This window comes from Gracilinanus agilis, chromosome 6, assembly GCF_016433145.1.
Source record: "Gracilinanus agilis isolate LMUSP501 chromosome 6, AgileGrace, whole genome shotgun sequence".
Taxonomy (NCBI): Eukaryota; Metazoa; Chordata; class Mammalia; order Didelphimorphia; family Didelphidae; genus Gracilinanus; species Gracilinanus agilis.
The window spans coordinates 268,671,807-268,680,554 of record NC_058135.1 but is presented as its reverse complement, the minus strand read 5'-3'; positions in this window follow the sequence as shown (position 1 = coordinate 268,680,554).

The following is an 8,748-nucleotide window of genomic DNA, read 5'->3' as shown; positions in this document are numbered from 1 at the left end:
TCCCTCCCCCATCTCACTGCCTCTGATACATACACACACAGGTCCCCATCTCTCCATTCACATAACCACCACCCTAGTTGAATCCTTCATCACCTCTTACCTGGATTGTTTTGCTTGTCTCCTAAATGGTCTACTAGCCTCCACTCTCTCCCTACTCCAATTCATTCTTCCATTAATTCCTCCAATAAACCACCCATCTTTCACATAGCTACCTATTTGATATTCCTGATCAGGTCATTCCACTCCTCAAAAAGCTCCACTGACTTCTTAATGTTTTGAGAAGATTAGAAAACCTCTGGAATCGAAAATCCTTCCCTGTCTGGCCCTAGATTATTTTTTAAGTCTAACTTTACATCATTCCTGGTCCTGTGCTTTACAATCGAGTCACATTGGCCTCTGATTTCTCATGCACAGGCTTCCCCCCCTGCCTCAAGTGTTCTCTCACCTCGTCTCTCCTGCTTAAAATCCTGGGCTTTCCTCAAAGCCAGGGTCAAACACTACCTCCTACAATGAGTATTTCTGCACCTACACACTATGATTGCCTTGTTTGGACTATACTCCAATTTGGGGTATAATTACATGTGCACAGCCCATCCAAGGCAGGAAATGCTTTGTTTTTGTGTCCTCGACAGCTAGCACAATCCCTGCTATATTGCAGGTGTTTGTTTGCTGTTTGACCAGCTGATGGATTGATTGATTGGTTGATTGCTTTTCTCTCTGTATACCCCGGTGCTTTGGTTCTGTAGCTGTTGGTGTTGTAGACAGACAGACAATAAGGTAATTAATACACTGAGATTCCCTGTGAGAAGGATCTGAGGGACCCTGAGATTGGGGGTAAGAAGCCTAGCGTAGGTTCCATCTCAAAGGACACAAGTACCCGAAAACCTTTTTCACCACAAGGTCCCAACCTAGAAGATGATTTCCCATATCTTTGGTTCTGAGGCTGCCTTTAGAAATCCCCTTTTGTGTCCCCAGAAATCTGTTTCTCTTGATGAAACATGTATATGAGCTCACCCTCAGCCACCTCTCTAGCTGCTTGTTCTGGTTAGCACTCAATAAGGATGCTGGGACTTTAATAACATGGAATGTCATGAATTTGTCATGGAAAGAGCCTTTGAATAGAGACCACAAAACATCCAAGCTAGGAAGGACTTTAGAACATAGAATGTCAGGACTGGGAGGGACCTTAGAAATGGAGACCTAGAGATTGTCTATTGTGATTGCTCCATTTTACAGATGAACAAATGGTTTGGAAGACTTACAAAGTCACCTACCTTGAAGCATGACTTTCAGTATGTGGATTTCAATGAAAACGCTTTCCCATTCTTTTCTTTTTTTTTTTTTTTAATCCTTACCTTCTGTCTTAGAATCAAACACTATATATTGATTCTAAGACAGAAGAGCAGTAAGGGCTAGGCAATGGGGGTCAAGTGACTTGCCCAAGGTCACACAGCTAGGAAGTGTCAGAGGTCAGATTTGAACCTAGGACCTCCCATCTCTAGGCCTGGCTCTCAATCCACTGAGCCACCCAGCTGCCCCATCTGTTTCATTTTGACATCTTTATATTCCCAGTGCCTGACACATAGTGGATTATTATTATCAATGCATTAATTATTAATTTTTATTTTATTATTATTATTAAATTGCTTGTGAATGACAATAATTATTGATAGAATTTATATAATATTTTAAGGTTTGCAAACACTTTACAAATATCTGATTTGATCCTCACAACCCGGGGATGTAGGTGCTCTTACTAGCCCCATTTTATATTTATATTTCATTATATATATATTATATTTCTCAGAAAACTCAGAAAGAGAGAAGTGACTTGTCCAGGTTTCCATTTGAACTCAAGCTTCCTGAATGTTGGCCCAGCATTCTATCTGCTGTGCTCTCTTGTAGATTAAATGCTTTATTGATTCTTTCTTCTAAAGTTTTTTCTTTTTTTTTTTAATTTTCTTTATTTTATTCCAGTAACAAATTTACACATAAGTTTCCCATGGTGACATGATTCTAAGGTTCTTTCTAACTCTAATATTCTAAGAAGAACCCTTTGAAGCTCAAGCATTTTACTTAATCAATGTTTGTTCATTGATTGATTGATTGATTGATGATACTTTGGGGATGCAATTAGCAGAGTAAAAGATCTGAGTTTGGGGTGGACTAGATGAGAGCCACAAGGTATGGTGATGACCCAAGGTAAACTATTTCTGGAAATAAGGACTTGCCATTGGAAGAAAGTGTATCTCCCTTCACCCAAACACACACGTAAAATTCACACCCTGGGAGAAAGCTCCCATGGCCTCGCCCTAGTTAGAGAAGGACAGTGGATGCCATGATGGCTATTCCCAGGCAGGTGTTAGCAGGAAAACTGACCGCCCAGCATGAGGCTGAGAAGGAAGAGCATTTCGAATTGGCTGACAGTGCCGGGCTCTTGAGGAGGGAAGGAGAGGGAAGAGACAGAACCAGAGGGGGAAAAGATGTTTTTAATGTGTATTATATTATGCAGCCAAACCAAGGGGCCTCTGCCCGGGTTTCCAGGCACGTTCCTGCCTGAAGACAACTTGATGACTTAAAGGGAGCCGCAGTCAGATTGTATACCTGTCAGCTGCAGCTCAACACTCCCGGGGCCCCGAGTCCTTAATGAATCCTGACACCTGGGGAATTCCGCCGCAGATGGAACCACCACGGGGGTGTGGTGTTGGCTGCCCTGGCCAGCCCCAGCCACCCCAGAGGACAGGCTTTCCCAGAGGAGGGCTTCACGTTCCCCATGGCCACTGGTTTGAAGTAAGAAAAAGCCTGGCTCTCACGTGGTCTCCGCCGAAAGAATCCTCTCCCTCAGGATGAAGTTTGAACTTGCTGTTAGAGCTGACCGTGGGCGCCCAGATCACCCCCAGACCCATCCACAGCTCCTCATTCTGGGTAACGACAAGCTGAGTCAGCCCCAGTGGAATGCCTCCAGTGGTTCTGAAGTCATGGAGACGTGGGTTCAAATCCCACCTCCTGTGACTTTGGACTTAGAGCTCTATGGGCCTCAGTTTCCTCATTTGTCAAAGTTAGAAGGTGGGATTAAATGATGTCTGAGGGACCTTCCAGCTCTCCATCTAAGATCCAATGGAAAGACCTTAGACTTAGCTGTCAGACCTAAACACAGAATGTTAATGTGTAAAGGAGGAGAGAACATAAAATGCTCGAGTTGCAAAGACCCTCAAAAGAGTCAGTGTTAACACTGGAAGAGTCCTGAGAACTGAGAAGTCAGATCTGGAAGGGACTTTAGAACAGAGAAGTTAGATTTGGGGACCTTAGAATAGAGAACGTTAAGGCTTTAGAACAGAGAAGTTAGATTTGGGGATCTTAGAATAAAGAATGTGAAGGCTTTAGAACAGAGACGTTCGATTTGGGGACCTTACAATAGAGAACATTAAAGCTTTAGGACAGTGAAGTTAGATTTGGAAGGGAACTTAGAATAGAGAATATCAGCCTTGAAAGGGACCTTAGAACAGCAGAGTTAGATTTGGAAGGACTTTAGACTAGAAAATGTTAGAATTTCACAGAAATTTGGGAGTTGGAAGGGACCTCGGCCACCAACTAGTCTGGTGTTACTTAACCAGGGAGTCCATGAGATTTGTTTTATTTTTTAATAATGATTTCCTTTTAATTGGTTTCTTCTGTGCCCCCATGTATTTCATTTGGGGCATTTACAATGATGACTCTGAGGTGCCCCGAGGCTTCACCAGACTGCCAAAAGGATCCATGACACAGAAATGGGTCAAGAGCCCCTGCTCTGTACCAACTGGAATACAAAAAGTCTTTGAGAGTTGGAACAGATCTTAAAACAGAAAGTAGAGAATGTGGGTACTTCGAGTTCTCTAGACTTTGAAATTGACTAATCAATGAACAATTTATTAATTATTAATTAATGTATTAATCTCCTAGCATGTATCAGGTACTGGGAATACAAAAACAAAATCGATCTTATATTCTACCAGGGGAAGGAATGGGCACAAACATAGAGATATTCCAAATAAACACAACACAATAAATACATTTTGTTGGACCGAACTAGCAATGGGGGACAGAAGGGATAGGAATCAAAAAAGTGGTCCTAGAATTGGAGTTTTAAACAGTGTGAGGGATTCTGAGATAAGATGGGAGAGCACTCCAGGCTTAGGGAACAGCCAGTGCAAAGGCGAGGAGATGGGAGATTAAAGTATCATCTACAAAGAATGGGAGGGCCAGTTGACCTTAGAGTAAGGTAATGACCCATGCCATCCTTCCCTTCATCTCCTTTTCTAGTGCTGAGAAAACATGGGATGCGGAGGGCTGGAAGGTCTAAGCCACTTGGAAGATCGCTGCCCCCAAAGTCTTTGTTAGTCCATTTCCTAATTCTGATTAGACTCAAAGCTGGTCCTATGCAGGTCCAGTATAGGGGAGTCAGAATCACCGGACTCCAGAGTCCTGACACTGTTACTAACTAGCTGTCTGGCCATCCAGAATATGCATGCCTCTTCGAGACTCAGTTTCCTCACCTGTAAAATGAGGATAATGGCATTTACCTCTCAGGGTTGTTTTGAGGATAAAAAAAAAGTTAATATCTGTAAAGTGTTTTGCAAGCCTTAAAGGAATGACGTAAATGTTAGCTATTATAAGGAAAATCAAATATATGGGCATTCGTTCCCTCATTTGTAAAATGAGAGGGTTCAACTTGATAATATCTAAGTTCCCTTTTAGCTCTAACGCACTAGATCTTGGGCAGCGTCTACTCCCCCTCCAACTACCTGTGGGGCCGCTAGCCCTCAGCTCAGGCCTTCTGATGACCCTGGTCATCACAGAACTCCTCCCTCCCCTCGCAGGCCTCCGGCTTCCTCTGCCATCTGGAGTTGCCAAAATTGAACCAGATCCTCAGCCTTCCCCAACCTCAGCACTGCTGAGAGACCCTGGGGGGAGGGAAGGGAAAAACCGATCAGAGATTTAGTCTAAACAGAGACACTGCACTTTGGGCTGTTCCAGGGTCCCACAGCTGGCAGGGGTCACAGATGAGTCAGATGGGGCCCAGTTCTACTCCCTGTTACTACCCTGAGGCCAAAATATACCCTTGCTAGTAGAAACCAAGCATGATTGAATCACAGGATTTAGAAAGGAAAGGGGCTCTTAGAAATCCTCTAGTTCAATTCTTTCATTTTACAGATGAAGAAACTGAGTTTCAAAGAGGAAGAAAAGCTTTGTTCATGTTCTTACAGGTAGTAAGTAGCAGAGACAAGATCTGAAAAAAGTCACAGGAATTTAGTTCCAGAGAAGAATTATGGAAGTTATTAAAGGAACTGAGGTATAGAGGCTTAAAAACAAAGAAACAAACAAAAAAACAGTTTTCCTGGGATTTCAGCTACAGAAGACTCGAATGAAGAAGACCGTGAAGGTCCTGTGAAACGTGGCCATCTCCTAAAGAAGAGTTATGAGAGTCTGAGAAAAGAGATGGAGGCCAGGCAGTTTTCAATGATAGCTCTCAGGGAAAGAGAAACTCCAAGTGGATAAAGGAGGTCTGGAGGCTATCACAGCATAGTGACATAGAACCTGGGGTAACTTGATGGAGCCCCACCTAGGAAAGTAAGTTATGGAAACTTGATACAACATTGGAGGGCAGAGGACCTTCCAGGGAAGGGACAATGTCTCAGTGGTCTAGGGATTCAGTTGTAAATCTTTTCTGTAGTCACTAATTTATAAAGGAAACTTTTATATTTTGAGCCTTGTGAACTTGAGTGCTTATAAGGAGAGCTAGTGACAACCCTTGAGAAGTACCAAATGCTAAAGTTCCTAGGTCATCTGCGGGGTGGTGATAAGTCAGAGAAATAAGAGATCTTCAAAGTACACTTGAGTCTTTTGTTATAGAAGACCTCTGACTCCGGGATTACATCCAAGGGACACCATTTACGACTAATCACACTGTGTACCTGTATCTCTTCTTTCTTTCCAACAACTTCCCTTCTTAGTTGGATCTGATGAAAAATGAATGGCAAGGTCAGCCTTTAATCAGAAAAGAAGCTACAAAAGTACATGCTTGGAAGGGAGAATAGATCAAATAACATTAATATTGATAATGCTTTATGTTTATATAACTATAGATAGAAAGTGCTATCTATGCATTATATCTTTCAGTCTTCACAACAACCCTGTGCAGTAGGGGGTGGAAATATGACTATTTTCATTTTGTAGAGGGGGAAACTGAGTCAGAGAGCCTAAACAACTTACTCTGATTTTACTCTAATTCCAAAGGGCAGTGTTCTTGCCCAGACAGCGAAGCATAGGGAAGAGTTACCTGTCTTGGAATCACAGGACCTGGGTAGAAAGACTCTTTAGCTCCGGGACCTTCTAATGGTACCACCTCAGCAAAATCCATTCTGGACTGGTTGGACTAGGTACCCTTTAAGTTCTAACATTTTTGTCAGGTCTCTTCCATCTTCCATATTCCAAGGTCCCTTCGGGTGCTAATATTATGTTTCAAGAAATCTTCCAGTTTTAGCATCCTATGTTCTAAGGTCCTCTTAGCTCTGATATTCTATATTCCAAGGTCTAGCTCAGTCCTAAGTGTGTGTTCCTAGATCAGTCTCATCCCTAAAAGTCTATGTTCTAAGATCAATCTCAGTCCTGAGAGTCTGTGTTCTAAGGACTATCTCAACTCTTGTATTCTCTGTTCTAAGGGATCTCCCACCCTTGGCATTCTGCGATGTAAGGGCTCGCCAAAATCTGATGGTTCATGTTTTGAGGCCCCTTCCAGCTATGTTCCCTATGTCCTGAGCTTCCTGTCTGGACCTATGTCGCATAAGACTCCAGAGCTCCTAGCTCCCATAGCTGGAAAACTATGAAGATGGGACTCGGACTTCAATCTTTGGGTCCTAGTACTTACTACTTTCACTCCAGCTCATGATTTTACCAGAACACTATCCAAGGAGACAGATGAAAATCAGGGTCTCAATCACCTAAGGGGCAGTTACCAAGGGGCTGAGCTGGGTCCACTACCCTCTCCCAGGCCCAAGCAGAAGAGTGCTACCTTCACCAACACTCCTTGTAAATATTTTCTTTCTCATTCAGAGGCTTTGGAGACCAGGAGTAGCATTAAGTTGTCAGTTCTCTACATAGAGTTGGGTATGATCAAGGGGATAATAATCTTAATTTGCATGACATGGTAGAATGAACTCTGGATTTGGAGACAGAGGATATGGTGACCAATCCTCTCTCTGCATGTCCCAACCTCTCTACATTTCTTTCTCTATCTGTAAAAAAAAAAAAAAAAAAAAAGGAACTCAATGGTCTTGAAGGTCCCTACCAACCCTAAATCTATGGCCTTATGATCCTAGAAAATCTGTTAGTGAGGTCAACATTCTAGACTTCATCCACACACAGTAGGGTGATCAGTTCTATGTTGCAGAACCAGCAATACTAACCCATCTGTGACTCATCTATCCTATTTGACCTTGCTGTACATGTATGTACTATAGGCCACTAGTCCTAGAATCATGGAAAATCATAGCTGAAGGGGGCCATTGGGTCATACAACATGGACTGTTAGAGCTGACATATGACCTCTCTGCTCCAACATCTTCAAAATTTGACAATTGCCTAAAGACTAGGTTCAACTCCAACTAGTCCTGTCCTTCTGTTTAGACACGTCAGACTCCTTCCCACCATCCAGTTCATGCCTCAAGCTAACCAGATGTATCCATAGGATGGATCTCCAATCCCCTTATGCAAACTGTGCTTTCTGCATCCACTCACGAGGTCTCTGGTGCCTACAAGGTTTTCACTCTCTCTCGATGTCTCTTAGATTCCTAGTTGTCCTTTACCACGCAGTTCAAATGCCATGATAACATTTGGTTGTGCCCCCTCTAGTACACTGGTGAGCCCCCCCTTTGTCCACTGTGGTTATTGAAATATCCTTCTTCAGTGTAAACTACGAAAAGCCAATGGGGAATTTATCTATATGTTCCATTTCCCCCAGCATATAATCTAATGCTCTGAACATTCAGGGGGTTATTCATAAATATCAAATTGAGCTGAATTGGAGGTGGGGGGGACCTTAGGACATAAAATGTCAGAGCTGGGAGGGACCTTAGAACATACAACCATAGAAGGCTATAGTGAGAAGGAACTTAGAACAATAGAGCAGAAGATGTCAGAGCTAGGAGGGATCTTAGAACCTAGAATGTCAGAGCTAGGAGGGATCTTAGAACAAAGAATGTCAAAGATAGGAGGGATCTTAGAATCTAGAATTTCAGAGCTGGGAAGGACTTTAGAACAAAGAATGTCAATTCTGGAAGGGTCCTAGGAACCTAGAAGGTCAGAGGTGTGAGGGGCCTTATGGCAGAAAATGTCAGAACTGGGAGGTACCTTAGAACATAGAAAATTATGATAAGAAGGAACTTAGAAAAATAGAACATAGAATATCAACTGGAAGGGATCTTAGAACACAGGAAGGGATCTTAGAACATGGAATTTCAGAAATGGGAGGGACCTTAGAATAGGGGAGCGGGATGTTACAAGAAATGTTAGAATTGAGAGAGACTTTAGAACATAGACTATGAGAACTGGGAGAGATCTGAGACCATAGAACATAGGAGATTATAGTGAGAAGGAATTTAGAACAATAGAACCCAGAATTTCAGAGATGAAAAGTACTTCACAAATCAGAGTCCAGAATTCATGGTAGGAGATTATTGCAATTCCTACTTCTAGGGAAACTAAAGCTAAGAA